This window comes from Canis lupus, chromosome 34 (assembly GCF_011100685.1).
Source record: "Canis lupus familiaris isolate Mischka breed German Shepherd chromosome 34, alternate assembly UU_Cfam_GSD_1.0, whole genome shotgun sequence".
Taxonomy (NCBI): Eukaryota; Metazoa; Chordata; class Mammalia; order Carnivora; family Canidae; genus Canis; species Canis lupus.
Genome location: NC_049255.1, coordinates 40,708,871 through 40,724,882, shown reverse-complemented (window position 1 = coordinate 40,724,882; position 16,012 = coordinate 40,708,871).

Here is a 16,012-nt window from a genome sequence, read left to right as displayed (position 1 = left end):
GAAAAGGGAATCAGAAATTATATTGTTGGAGGAGTGTTTTCAAGCTTCCTGACGAGATGGAAGGAAGAGATAATATGCTTTTGACAGAGGCCCAAAAGATGACCTGTGTCAAAGCATAGTCATGATTGAGGGATTTGAGTTAAAAATCTGCTAGAATTCTCAACCTGCTAAGAAGCTCAGTGCTTGCAAGCTCATGAGGTCTTTCCAGAAATTGGTAACAATTTCCTAAAACATAGGCCATTAGAACAACAGTTCCTCTGGGTCTGCCTCTGTTATATAGGAGAAATTTATTGACAGTTGAAAGGAGCGGAGCTGTGAGGGAAGTCCTCTGACTTCTTAGAGTTCATGATAACCACTGATGGGAAACCCGTCCGTGTCAGCCATGTGCTACACATACTTCAAGTGGGTAGATGTCAAAAAAAAAAAAAAAAAATCAAGAAAAAGATAGGAATGATTTATGACATGCTGTATCAAGGAGAAGATGACAACATATTTGGAAATACAGTTTTAACTCTGCATATTATAGGCCATCCATCTGATAATAATTAGGGGGAATTCCAAAAAGAGATTAAAATCATTACATAGAGAGATCTCCGATGAACTCAGATTTTTGCAAGATACGTGTAAGTGATAGAAAAAAAGTGTACAAATAAATTAAAAAGTATATAGGGATGAGACATATGTATAAGGATAATGTCCAAAAGGCTCAAGTATACTCATATTTGCAGAAAGTACCACTGACAATAAAAATAAAATGGAATTTCTTCAATTCAGAGCAAGTAACACATCAAGCAGAGGCCATGTACCGACACTGGGGAAGGAGACGCTGTATTATATATTACCCAGCAGAGTTCCTTGTATCAGTTTGATCTTCATACTAAAAAGAGTGGGGCAAACATTGGAATAGGAAATACAAACTCAATACAAATGAAGTGATGAGAGAGCGTTAGCAGTTCAAATGAATCCAAATTATATGAAGCAGACGAATGACACCTTAGGGTACTCAGAAAATTCAAACAAATTAACTGAATCACTATTTGTTATTACAGAGAAATTGTGGAAACTGGGTAAGATGTAGGAGACAGAAGTTGAGGAATTATTCTAATAATTATTTAAATGAAAGGTGATCTCTGTGATCATAATACTCATTTCTGTCAGCGTTTAGCCATATCTCTTGTTAATCAATTACAACTCCACCAGCCTTTTTTTTTTTTTTTTTTTACTGACAATTTTAACACAATCCCAGATATCATGGTATTTTATCTCTAAACAGATCAGTATTCATTTAGAAAATAAAAAGGTTATTTTTATACATAACCCCAGTATCAGCAGAGGTGGCTTATTTAATGAAGATTTATGATTTACCAGAAGTGGAAAATGATCATTGGGACATAGAATGGGTTGATACAAGGTCTTACTAGATTGGCTTCATCCTTCTTTGGGACTTGTTAACTTCTTACCTTGTAACCGAAATGATACTATATATTTGAACTTCGTAAAGAAATTTGACAAAGTCCTCTAAGTTGCGGACAAGATGTAGACTACAGACTGGATCCCAATATTCAGTGGAAATAATGGATTTCTATTCAATGGGAGGGAAGTTTCTATTTTCAACCTTGTCATTTTTATATTTTTGCCAATGACTTTGAAGACGAAATAGGTCCTTTTATCCAAATGGTGGGTCATAGAGTCATCAGCCAAACAACTTTACTACCTGAAAGATAGAGTGACTCCAAAATGCCAGATTTTAATAGGTCTGAGTATATGGCCCTTTATTAGTTTCCAAAAACTCTACTGTAAAGGATAGGAAGTGTCATGCGGCAGTGAGTACACTGTTGGCTAATGGTGTGATGAGGCTTTCAAAGAAAAGGGGGTGTGATTCAAGGTTGTAGGAATGAAAGTAGCCGGTGCGGGTAAGTCATGTCATTTAAACGGTGTGTTCATAGAAATAATACATATTCCGGAAAGTAGATAACCTGGGTGATGTGGTAGCCACCCTCCGATAGTTGAAGGGCTGTCATGTGAATGTATAATTACATTTTCTGTGAAGACTTGGAAGAATTTTCAAATGGTCAGAGTCCTCTGAAGTGGAATGTGTGTGATTTATTTTCAAGTCATGGGAGGTGTTCCAGAATAGAGGCATCATTTCATGGGATGTTACAGCAGGCACCCAAACTTTGGATGATTAAGTAACACTTAAAGTCTTTTTTCATGCTTGAATTTTTAGCATTCTATGAAGCTGTTTTCAGCTTGCTTAACTTCAAAGAGCCCAATTTTCTAGTAATTCAATCCAAGATAATTATGTTTTAACCTCAAAGGGATGGTACAACTTAATAGGGTTCTTGCCTAGCTTCCCTTTTCCCTAACTTTTTGCCTGATTTGCATTCGAGTGGCATCTGACTGCCATCTTGTCTTTCTGAAAATTCCTTCCTCCTTTACGCTCAAGCCCCTTTTCTGGTCCCGATATCCAGATCACCTGTAGCTTTCCAATTTCCAGCTCCAGCCAGATGGAAAAGCTCCTTAGCGTTCGATTGGCAGGAGTTTGCTGACAAATCCTCAACAAGACCCAGTGAATATTCTAGTTCTTTTCCTAGGTTCTTACATTTGACCAGCTATAGAACTTTCCATGAAAACTCAGTCTTCTTTTTTTTTAAGCTTTATTTATTTATTTTAGAGAGAGAGAGAGAGATGGGGGGGGGGCACGGGAGCGGGGAGGGGCAGAGGGAGAAGGAGAAACTTCTTGCATTCAGTGCAGAGTCTGAGGCAGGGCTGGATCTCACAACTCTGAGATTATGACCTGCGCTGACACCAAGAATCAGACTCTTAACTGGCTGTACCCGCTTGGTGCCCCACGCAAACTCACAGTCTTTATACACCTGCAGATTTAAATAATTTAATGTTAGGCATTATAACCCCCACAATTACATTAAAGTCCTCCTCTCGCAAATGAATTTATTTTGAAACCCATTTGGCTTGGGGGAGAGTTTGAGGTAACTGTGGCCAGTACAGGTAGAGGTGAGCAGGGCTACGAGGAGACAAAATTAGAGACAAAGATTTGGGGGAGTTTTTATAACGGATAGGTTGCTTCCTTGTAGAGAGAGAACAATGGGAATTTCTGCTTGGGGTAGGTGTCCTCTCCTGAATTATACTCCAAGTGGGTTCTGAGAGTTAGAGAGGAGACTGACTCGACACACAGACCAAATGTTAGCACCAAGAAAAGAGCAAAAGGAAATAGTGTTTATATTCTTTGGTGCCATGGCCTGTGCTAGGTACTTTATCTATGTTATCTTCTTCAGTCTCATAATAACCCTTGGAGGTAGGTGGTAAGTGATGCCGGTGAGGAAACAATTCAGGAGGTTAACTACTGGTCCAAGTGTCCACACTGCTAGTGAGCTCTAGAACAGTGGTTTACGTTGACACACGTTTACCTTTCCTACCACACTGGCCTGCACAGCAGGGATGGAGGTGGGGGTCTCCAGATGGAACATTTAGTGCTGGAGCAATGAGGCCATGTGGATATTTTCATTATTGTAAGCAACAAATGGTTATTTGCTTTTAATGGAGAATTCGCAAGATTAAAATATCCACTTCCTGGAAACTCGTCAAGTTCAAAGCAGCCAGTTGGCTTAAAGAAGCCATAAGGCACACGTCAAGTTGCCAGATCTGTCAAGCAGGTAGCTCGGAGCCTTTGGTAAACCTGAAAAAGCAGAGGTCATTTTTTAATAATTCTCTTGCTGCCCTGGTTGCCCCTGCTCAGCCAATGTGGCGAATTTGCTCGACCTTGAGTGTTTCAAGGTTAAATCAATGTGGGAAAAGGTTTCTTGGCCTCCGAACACCTTGAGTTGGATGATGAGTTGGATGATGATGATGAGTTGGTTGATGAGTTGGATGATGGGTTGGATGATGAGTTGGTTGATGAGTTGAATGATGGGTTGGATGATGGGTTGGATGATGAGTTGGTTGATGAGTTGGATGATGAGTTGGATGATGGGTTGGATGATGAGTTGGATGATGAGTTGGATGATGGGTTGGATGATGAGTTGGATGAGATGTGCTGGAGAGGACAGCAGCTCCGGGTTGGGCCGGCGGGGGCCTGGGACCCCGCTCCTGCATCAGTTCCCTTGTCTCCTCATTACACTGTGTTCTAGAAGCTCTCCCTAGAGCAAATCTCTTCAATTGATTCTGCGGCCAGGGGTCAGCTGGAGTCCACCGGGAAAGGAGGAGCAGTGCTGCCCTGGTCAGGTGCCTCAGCAGTGGCCCTATGTGGTGGGTGATGGGCTTTCTCAGCTCCCAGCTGCTTCATTTCACGGAGCAGGGAAAAAATGGGCCCACTGGGCCAATGGCTGGTCTCCACGGGTCAGTCACTGGGGAGTCTGGGGGTGTGAGCCTCTCGGCGACCTGAGTAAAAGCCCCAATTTTCACTGTTGCTGCCAGTCCCTGTGTTCGCCATGGGGCACGGGGTCATGGCACTCTGCATTGCTCAGGGCCTGCCTCTGCTGCCCTCCCAGGTCCCTGAGCAGGTGCAGGAGGTGCTGGGACGAGGAGAGCATGGTCTGGGCCCCTTGGCTCCAGTTGGTGTGAGTGTGCGAGGAGTGCAAAGCATGGCTGCCTCACAGAGGGCTGTGGCCGAAGGCCCGGAGGGTGGGCAGGCTGTGCGCTGGCCCGGGCCCATCAGAGGCCACGCCGGCCTCGCTCTTGTCCTAGTCCTGTCACCCTCCCTGAAGCTCCTGGAAGCAAGCTCCCTCTCCTCCATCACCCCCCACACCCCGCCTTGAAATCTCTTAGCAACTGCTGTTCTCCTAATGCCACTTCTGTTTGCAAAGCTTTTGAAGGGATGGCAAGATTTCTAGTGAATAGTCTTGTCGGAGGCAGGTCGGGAGAGGCTTGGCCATAGTCTCCCCCTGGGTCATTCTCATCTCTCGATGTTTTTAAAAAAATAGATGAGTGTTAACATTCACAGAAGAATCCCTTCCAGTGTATGGGAGCAACAGGGCAACAGTCAGATTTTACCCCCTGACCTGTTGCTGATCGCCTCGGCCTCGGACCGTCTCTGCCCTGCGTGTGGGCACCCCCTTGCCCATAGCACCTCAGCTTCCCCGCCTTCCCCCCAGCTGCCAGCTGAGTAGCACCCAGAGGGTGGACTTGGCGCCTACGGGCTGCAGACAAGCTGGGCCTACCAAGCCCACAGGCGTGCGTGAGGGGCATCTGCTTCATTTCGGTGTGGAGGACTTCGTCAAAGAAGGTTTTCCAAAGCTGCGACCTGAAGGATGGATGGGTAAGCCTTACCCAGGTAGAGAAAACAGGCAGGGACAGAGACCCCAAAATGAGAGCATGTAAGGTGAAGAGGGGGAAGGTGGGAGCAGGCGAGGTTGAAGGAGGCAGAGCCAGATTCTGAAGGATCTTTTCCAGGTTCAGTTTGCTTTGCTAAGGAGTTTATATTCATCCTGACGGAAGGAAGGGTGTGATTTCCTGGTCCTCCAGGAAATTTGTAGTTCCTGATACCGGTGATTTACTTCCACATCTCAAACAGGTATTGCTCTGTGCCAAACAAGGAGGCATCTCCTGTGATGCAGAGAAGGGCAGATAAAAATCCTTCCCACTGGTTTTCATTAACAAGCGTGAATCCTGAGCACATTTAGCTTCAAACCTCCATCTTATGCTCACTCTTAAATGTCATTTTTGAAAATCCTATTCCTTATGTTTGTAGAGCCTCCTCCACTAAACCACTCAACTGGGTCATAAATGCAAAATCTGATCATGTCCGCCTCCCCACCCGAAAGCATTTAATAGCCTCTCATTCCCATGATTTCTGGGTCCTTCGTGGCCTGTTCTTATCACATCTGCAAGGTCATCTGCTTGTTCTTTCCCTCAGAGTTCAAGCCTCACTGACTTTTTTTCAGACCCTCGTCTCTCCCTCCATAGAGAATTGCCACCCGATAATCCCTCTTTTTATAAGATTTTGTTTCCTTTCCCCTAGCTAAGGTTGATCTCCCCATCGTATCTCCATCCTCACCTCCCCAGGCATGTCTTTCCCAGCCATTCTCTCTGACCAGGCTGGATTCCCTCTGTCATACGTATTGTCTTAATCATTCCTGATGGTCCTGCTTCCCAAGACTCAGTACAGGCCGTGTGTTGTGCCAGATGGATCCAGAACTCCATTTCGCCCTTTGGTATGCGTATCTGGAAATTTCTTGGTAGAACAATCAACCAGAAAAGTTTTCCTCACTGCTTCCTAGAACAGGTCTTCACTGCTCTTTTGTGTTTTGATAGGCTCCGCCTCTCCCATTTCAAGCAGTGACTTTAGGTCCATTCCAGCCTCTTCAACCACTTCTCAGTATTCTTTGTAGGCTCCTCTTCCTTCCTTCCCTGTCCCTTCTTCAGGCTTCTGTCCTTATTCCTATTTTCTTCCTGTATAAACTTCTCGTAGGTTATCACATCTACTCTTGTGACCTCTGCTGTTGCTGAGGCCCCAGTGAGCCTCAGACCTTGTGTTACCTCTGTCTAGCATCCACCTTTACTTGAGCTCAGTTGCATTTTTCTTAAAAACAACAGAATATTTCACTTTGAGATGTCGAAGGCCCTTATAGTCTACATTTAACGTCCGTCTGTACATTTCTTCTACCATTAGCACCGCTCTTCCTTTCTGTTCTCCAAGCTAGATATGTTGGAACTAGTTCTGACTCTTCCCTCTTCCTAATTCTTTCTATCTTTACCTCCACACGCATCTGATCACCAAGTACTGCGAGGCCCACCTCTTAAATGTCTCTGGGATCTGGGTTCTCTATCCTTACCTTTCCCCAAAGAGGGTAACTCCCTAATCTCCCTCATTTAAACTTATTCCAGTTTACCCATCTATAGTTGATCCGCAGTCCTCTCCTCAGAGTTAGCATTCCCAAACAAATACAAATTTGAACATTTAACAACTTTGGCTAAAAATCTTTGTTCATCATGCATTTTCTCCAGGATTGATTGATTGATTGATTGATTGATTTTTAAGATCCTGGCAGGACGTTCAGTGTCCAGATCATCTCTTGTTATTTTCCTCACTCTGATCGTGTTGGTCTTGGCATTCTCTACCACTTGCTTCCCTCTGGGGTTTCGCTCATGTTGCTTCCTCTACCATCAGTTCCTTCTCTGTCTGGGTAACTTCTTCAATCTCCATATGTCACCTTCCTTGTGAAATTTCCCTGGGACACCCTAGTAAGGATTTGTAACTGTCTCTTCCTTGGTATCGCCACAGTATTTAGTACATGCCTTTGTACCACTTATAATAAACAATTAAATAATATACAAGTGTGCATAGCTGTAGTTTGTCATTTTGACTTACAGGAATACTCCCCTCACTAAATAGAAACATGTGAAGACTAGGACAGCATCTTAGGGGGGTCTTCATCTCTACATCTCCAGAGCTTCGTACAGTGTTTGGATCTAGACTGTGTGGTAGGAATTTGAAACTGTTTAGTCAAATTGAACGTAGCAAATGGTACTATGCATTGAAAGAACACTCTTCTGTTTAGAAAATGGGAACAACTTGTTCAAAAAAAGGGTGGATATCAAGAAACATATGATGGGTACTTTTTTTTAGTTCAGTGTTCAGTGAATTATTTGCTAAAGTAACAAACGGTGAAAACATAGTTGACATGTATTTGACCTACTGTTTACTTCAAGCATCAACAATCCCCTTTTTAGAGAAGAATGAATAGAGCCTCAGAATAGTTAGATATCCTGAAACCAAGCCCTTCATTTTCATTTTTTTCTGCCAGATTGTCCAGAGGTAAGAGAGATGGGGCCGACCTAGGAACGCTGTGCTGTTAGGCCGAGGCAGAGGACAAGTGCCACGTCGGTTAAGACAGGTGCATCGGGAGACACAGTGATTTTAGGAAAGTCAAATTAACCCACAATAAAGTCAGTAAAGGAGTCATTTTAGAGGTTATCCTGCAGTTGGAAAAAAATGCATTTACTTATCATTTTAATTCATGGTATTTTCTGCTGAATGGTGAAATTAGCATTCAGTGATAAATACATTTTTGGAGAGTAAACTCGGCCTGTGCTTGGCTCATTGGTAGTCTGATGAGAAACTTTACTGCACTCCATGTCAAGGGTTAGGCATAAAAGCATTTCATTCTGAAGTTAAAATCCATTTCAGTCGAGTAGATTGGAAATAATTATATTGTAGGACCAACTCACAATTTTCTAGTTTTAGAAAAGGGAAGGTTGTAAATGAAATTTAGGTTAGAATAAGAATTTAAAATAATGATATACACGGAATGTTACGGTTGAAAAAGACTTAACATGCATCTAATTTACCCAGAGAAAACTGGGGTTCTGAAAAGTTAAGTGATTTGTCTAAAGTCAAGTGAGTCAGTGGCCAAGCTTTGGCTGAGCCTGAGTGGATGGACTTCTCATCCCATACTCTTTCCATCACTGAGGCCCTGATTTCCCATAAAAATGAAAGCACGTTTCTAAAATCTTCCTATCTTGGCTAATGGCTTTAATATGTTGCTGCTCTGAAAGTGTTTTTATAGCTTGTAGTCACTTAACATTCTTGGATTGAAGAGTGTTTACATACATCGAGAGTTACATCCTTGGTATTCAGCACCTTTATAAAATAGTAAGTCACCTTGGGAAGGTGTATTTATTTTCCAAAAAATTTATAGGAATATACCCCATCAGCTTAAGAAACACTTCATAACAACTTCTTGAGTTTTTTTTTTTAATGTTTTATCTATTTATTCATGAGAGACAACAGAGTGAGAGAGAGAGAGAGGCAGAGACGCAGGCAGAGGGAGAAGCAGGCTCCATGCAGGGAGCCCGACATGGGACTCGATCCCGGGTCTCCAGGATCACGCCCTGGACCGAAGGCAGGTGCTAAACCACTGAGCCACCCAGGGATCCCCTTCTTGAGTTTTTTGAAAGTGCCTGGTGCAAGATGGTCTTTGCAACCTGCTCAAATAAAGTAGTGTCTTGGTTAAGCAGTTGAATTTAGTCGGTTTGTATTTGGTGCTCACCAGGCTCTTGTTTGATGTGGTCGAGTCAGGTCTACGACCCCTGTGGTAGCCTCTAGAAGCGCTACTTTCTTGAATATTAGCCCAAGAACTTCAAACCTTCAATTTTCAGTGGAAAAAGATAGAAAATAATGAAGGGGGGTACAGGTGGCAGGGGTGGCGGCCAGGAATCATCCCTCCAAACTTCCTCCGGCTCCTCTTGCCTAACACTTGCAGAGTGCCAAATGGACGACAAAGATTTTCATGTATTTCAGCCGTTTTATTTGCACAGGCGCCCTCAGTGCTATCATCGTGGACATGATTGCATAATGAAAGCTGAAGCCCAGAGATGCCCGGTAGCATTTCCCACGCAACGGACCCGGCACATTGCAGAGCTGGGGTTTGGCCAGGGTCGGGAGACTGTAGCCTACATTCTTCTTTCCCGGCTGCCCTATTTCCAGTGTGGAGACCCCCCACGGGTAACAGTCTTTCAGTCTCTCGTGGGTTCCTCTGCAGCATTTCAGCCAACACTTTGGCCCTGGAACTGAAAGCTTAGTAACTTAGTCTTTTTTCAAAGATCTCATAGAACCTTTTTGTTTGGTTTATTCCAGGGTTCTAATAATCTTCCGATAGGAGAGTTTTAAAGATGCTTGTGGAAGTGAAAAATCACAGCTTTTACAAAAGCCATGTCTCACATCTTTCGAAGAAGAATCCAAGTTTCTCAAGGGTATGGATTAGGCTGTTCCGTGTCTTTGAGTTTATCTCATTCCCGTCCCCACAATAGTTACTGGCATGATATTCCACATAGAGAGCGTGGGCTTTTGGATATTAATTCCTGAGCGGTACTAATACCCAACTTTCATTTAGCTCCAAGCCTTTATAACTCCATGGGCCTATAAGATGGCAAAGAAATTTACAATATTATACACACTGTCATTCTGTTTAGAAACTCACTTTTATGTTTATGTGTAAGAATACTATAGCTGCGATCGCCCTTCCAAAATTCTCACATTTTTTTTTACACTAACCCCAATCTTCCTGTTATATTACATATAAATGACAGGTACGTGTGTGTGTGTGTGTGAATATATTTTGTGTGCGTGCATGTGTCCCAGTTCTACACATCACTTCCTCACTGTCGCACATCAGGCCTTGTCAATATTGGTGATGTTGGGCTGGATCAGTGATCAGAGTTTCCCACTATTGACGCACTTATCCCTTTGTAGTAAATAAGTAATCTCTATGGCTGATACTTTGAGGCCGTGTGAATATCTAAATAATTTTCTTATCCAACTGCGGAAAAAAATGAGCCCATGCTATTTTCCCCCTTGATCTGTCTTCTGTTAACTCTACCACAAGTAGAGTCGTTTTATTAAGTCTACCCCATGCAATATCCCTTTCAAATTTACTGTCTTGGGGTCCCCAAACCACTCTCAGTTTTGATGCTTCACTAGGTCTTGCAGAACTTAGAAACCCTGTTATACAGGGTTTATACAGATTAAAATCAGCAAATGGAAAAAGCACATAGGGAAGGGTCCAGAAGTCAAGAGCAAGCTGCACAGTTGCACGCACAGTTCTTACCAAACAGGTGTGACAACGTGTATGAGGTGTTGCCCACCCGGGAAGCTCCCTGAGCCTTGGTGTTTCGGTTCATTGGGTGTCAGCCCTGTAGCCGAGGAGCACAGCTTCCACCTACCTTCCCCCACCCCCAGAGGTCAAATTAAGACAGCATTGCCTAGGGGCCAGGAAAACAAAAACAGACATTCGCCCTCTCACTGTTACTGTCAACTGTCTCTGGAGGCCCAAGGTCGCAGGTACACAAAGACAATCTTATCAGGCAGGATATTCCAAAGGCTTAGAGGTTATCTCCTGGGAACCAGCTAAGGGCCGGTCTTTTTTTTGGAATGTGCAGGTTTTGAGCATGCAAACCCACTGAGTTAACCCTTTATTGCACACACACAAATATAGTCATTCTTCTAACAGTTTTTTAAGAACAATTCCTGTCTTACATCTTTGGCCCTCCCTTCTCTATTGTACTGAGTCCTCAAAATGTCACTAATTATAGCTGAAAACTGTGTCTGACAGCAGTGGTGCATGTATTTCTTAGAAAAGGGGTGTCTTAATTTTTTGAAAAAAATTAGACATAAAAATGAATCAGTGTAATGACTGCCAAAGTTCTATTGCGAAGCTGAATAATGATTTCTAAGTTTTCTTCATCTAATGAAACTCATTCATCCCCTCAAGAACCAGCATTTGCACCAAATTAAATTTTTCTTATTTAATTTGTTTCTGTTTTGTATAATCACTAGTTTCATAATGCGATAGTTTTTTATTTCTTTTTTATGGCAATTCTGTGATATTTCTGCTGCAGTAAAGCTTATGTAATGTTTTTGACATGACTTAGTAACTCAGTCACCACTTAGAACACTGTTGTTCTAGACAGATTCAATAAAGGTTGCAACCACTCCACTGAAAATTAATTTAGGAATATAATTTGCTTGTAATTTTAAGATTGCTTGTATTTTCTTTGAGTGCAGTCCCTCTTTTGTCTGATTTATAGATATTTTTATATAGCTGTATACACCATTTGTTAAAAATAAGGCTTAATTCTTAATCCACCCTTAATTTCCAGAGTGCTAGTGGATGTTGGGTTCAGTGGTTGCTTTCTGTTTAGTGGTAGGATGTTTCATAGATACATGAGACACGTTGGTAGCCAGAGTGCTTACACACACACACACACACACACACACACACACACACACACACACCAGAATCCACCGTGGCTTGTCTAATCTCGGAGTCTTTGCTCCGAGAAACCAACGAGGACTCAGAGGTTCAGTGAGAAGCCTGAGGAGCTGCTGCCCAGGTGGCCACTGGTGCAGGTGCGGCCCCACAGCCCCCCCACCCTGCCCGCCCGGTGCCAGGAGCATCAGCCGCTGAATCTGGCCTTGCTGGGGTCCTGTAAATCCATCCCAGGTCACCAAGTCACCAAGGCCTGACGTGAGTGCTCTGCTCTCTAAGGGACTCCCTTTGAACTGAGGTCTTATGCAAGGATACCTGACGGGTGGCAGTGGAACAGCACGTAGCTCGCCAGCTACAGAGAGTTTGGGAAATAGCACTTTGTGGCTTAGCTACTGTGGCATACGCTGGGAGGGGCGGCAGCAGGTGCCGGGCCAGCCAACGCACCACCTCTCACAAGAAGGACAGACGTGGGCAGTGGCCAATGCACGGATTTCTCAGTCTTCCCATCTATCAGATTGGGGGCCACGTCGGAAGGGTTACCTGTACCCGGCAGAGCGCGTTTATGCCTAAGAGCAGATGCTTTCTTTTTCTCCTACCGGTTAAGGCCTGAACAGAGAGTGGTTTTCTAAAATGTATTCAATTTCATGGATACCGGGATGGGATTTTCTGTTTTCTCTAAACAATAGTTGAGGCTCTGTAGGATCATCACGGATGAAATTGCTTTAGAGGTGCAGGGTGGGGGCGCAGATGATGGATACTCTGAGATAAATACACTGGAGGCTAGGGAGTGAGGTTTCAAAAGAAATTATCTGAGGAGAATGGAATGATTTATCCTGAGCCACAGGCCTTTGGAGTTCTTTTTTTTTTTTTTTCTTTCCTTCTTTCTTTTCTTTCTTTCTTTCTTTCTTTCTTTCTTTCTTTCTTTCTTTCTTTCTTTCTTTCAAAGATTTATTTATTTATTTATTCATGAAAGACACACACACACACACAGAGAGGCAGAGACAGAGACCCAGGCAGAGGGAGATGCAGGCTCCATGCAGGGATCCCGACACGGGACTCGATCCCAGGACTCCAGGATCAGACCCTGAGCCAAAGGCAGGCGCTAAACCACTGAGCCACCCGGGGATCCCATGGAATTCTTAAGACCTCAATTCTCCCTGCTGCAATTTTGCATTCGTACTTCATCCTTTAAATGGAGATAAATAGTATTTGAATATTTTTCAAGTTTTTTATCCTTGAATATTTTTCACGTTTTTTTTTTTTTTTAATCCTTTTTTATTTACTTCCCCATGGGTCAAAAAATGGGTGGTGTCCTGCCTAATTTGTAGCTTACTAACCTTTGAACTACACCCTTCCTCAAATGTGTGAAAGCATTAGAAAGGAATTTCCTCTGTTTCCAAGTGTGTTTAAATCTTGATCCCTTGAGAAAAGGCCTTACTGTGTCTTATTTGTTGTCTTTAATAGTGAAGGGTTTTGGCAACTTTTAAATTCCCTTGTTACCAATTTCTTCTCAGTAGCAACTGAAATGCCCTGGAAGGAAGTTGGTCACCGGGGGACAGTTCAGAGAAATGAGTATAATTTCTGCGCTACCAAGAGACCAGTAGTAAATATATGTATTAAACATTATAACGTATTCAATAAAATATCCAGGAAATTTTCGGGGTTAAAGTAACATATTTTTCTTAGATTCCACTTCTGGGTTTAAAAGTTTTACATGACTAAAAATACAAATCACCACACCAGTTTTGGCAGATTTATCTCCAGCCGTTGTTTATATAAGAAACACGCATCCAACTGAGTTTCACAAATAGACTTGAAGTAATTTAGTTTAGAGCACAACATTCCATTTAACCAAGAGGCTGCTGTGAAGAGAAGATGTTACCCGTTTCCAAGTGTTCTCCCGCTGACATTTACGCTCTCATAGCTGCGAGCCCACTAATGCCTTCACAGCCCAGCTGCAGACATTAGCGCTGACTTCCCAAATGAGCTTGATTATTCAAGTAGAATTATGTGTTCAACTATAATTCCTTTCATTATGTGATCCTTAGAAAAAAATGTGGCACATAAACGAGTGGAGGGACATATTATTTGAAAAAAAAATTCATATTAGAAGGACTGAAAGCACACGACATGTATATTAGAATAAACTGGAACCTTATGCAGGGTTTTGTTTTCAAATAATATCCTTCATACATTTCCACGATCCAAAGAAATTCAGACACATTTGCCTCTGTAGCAACTCAGTCTATGTGGTGTCCTTGGGAAGTTTTTTTTTTTTTTTAATAGAATTATTTTCGAGATGTCAGTTATTTAAACATTTTTTTCACCGCCTGTTGAACTTATCACTTTTATGAAAAGGTTAAATAAAGACTTTTCTTGTCTCCAAAGCCGCTGTATTTCATCCTGGTTTGGAGTTATTATTTGGGATGTCTTTCATGTAGGTGGCTGAGATGTACCAAGGTAGTCTGGCATTTGCTTTTCTCTTTATTCTTATGTGGGGTGGCAAAAGAAATCTCAGAATATGAGCTCAGAGATGCACTCAAATCAATTTCCAGTTATTCATAACTGATGTTTAAATCGAGTAAGTTGGCTCATCTTTCCCTGCCCCACCTTCAACAGGGAAAGAAGAGAGAAGGTGATATATTATACTTATCAGTGAAATGAATGTTATCTGAACATTCGTGCATTTTGAATAGCATTGAATGGAACTTAGTAATGTTGAAGGATTTGTCCTAGCAGATATTGACGTTTATTATAAAGCTTTGCTGAGTAAAACATTATTTTAATATTAAATATTAAATATTAAAACATTATTTATTTTATATTTTATTTTATTAGTATTTATATTTATTTATATTATTTTATTATTTTATTTTTATTATTTAAATAACTAGACAAATAGAAGAGAATAAAGAATACTGAAAAACATGCAAACAGGGAAATCTTAAAGCATACATGTATGGCTTTGCTAATCAGGGGAGAAGATGGACTATTAAAAAAATATGTGGGCCAATTATTCATGTAGAAAAGTCACCTCCCATACCCATCTTGTACTATAACAAACATGTATCAGGTGGACTATGATATGAATAATAAAATATTTAATAGGATGAAAAATATAGAATATTTTTTATAGAAATATAAAATATATCCCTTTGTGACTTTGGGATAGGAAAGGAGTACATAAGAAAATTTTAAAAGTACAAACTATAAAGGGAATGAATGATAAATTTAACTCCATTAAAATGAAGAATTTCTCTTCATTATGAAAGCATTATAAAAAAAAGTAACAATCCATAAACAGGGAGAAAACATTTGCAAAGGAAAAAAATTGAAAAGGATTTTGTATACACAAACTATGCATTTTGATATATACAAAGTATCTTTCAAGTCAATTATAAAGAAACAACACAATAAAGAGATGGGCAAAAGATGTGAACAGGCGTTTCATAAAAGAAGGTCCAAAACGGCCTATAAATATACCAAAGAATGCATAATCTCATTAATAACCTGGGAAATGAAAATTAAAAATAAGCCTTAATATCTATCAGAGTTTTTAAAGGCGAATATATGGTTGCTGAGGCATCTTGGTGGCTCAGTCGGTTAAGCATCTGACTCTTGATTTTGGCACAGGTTGTGATCTCAGTGTTTTGGGATAGAGAGCCCCATGCTGGGCTCTGTGCTCAGCATGGAATCCACTCTGGATTCTCTCCCTCTCCCACTGCCCCTTCCCCTGCTCACTCTCTCTCTCAAATAAATAAATAACTAAAATCTTCCCCTCCCCCAAATATATGGTTACTATTGCAGACAATAGAGTAGAAATATATTAAAAACATGTTAAATTGATAATAGCTTTATTATTACATATTTCTCAGTGTTTTTTGAAAAGTACAATTATAAGTATTCAAATAATTCAAATGTTTTTAACTCTAAAAAGTGTTTTTGTATTCAACAAGAGTGGGAAACAATGCCCTAGACCAATTTCTAGTCCAGCTTTCTCTTAATGCAGTTAAGGAAAGTATGATTGAGTTGGATCAAGTTCTACATCTAGTTAATGAATGCATAAGGATTGAACCCAGGTCTCTGCTCCTACCCTGGGTGATAATTTTACTTCTATGTAACAGAAGAAAGTTCTAACTCCTAAGTGTACATTGGGAGACCACATAATCTGCCCCCAACTGGTGTTTCCAGTTTTAGCATCCATTAATTTTATACTCCATCCCTGGCTTTGCCACAACTAGCCTTTCCTTTAAATAAAGTTGCTAAGTGCAACTTGCATATTTCTC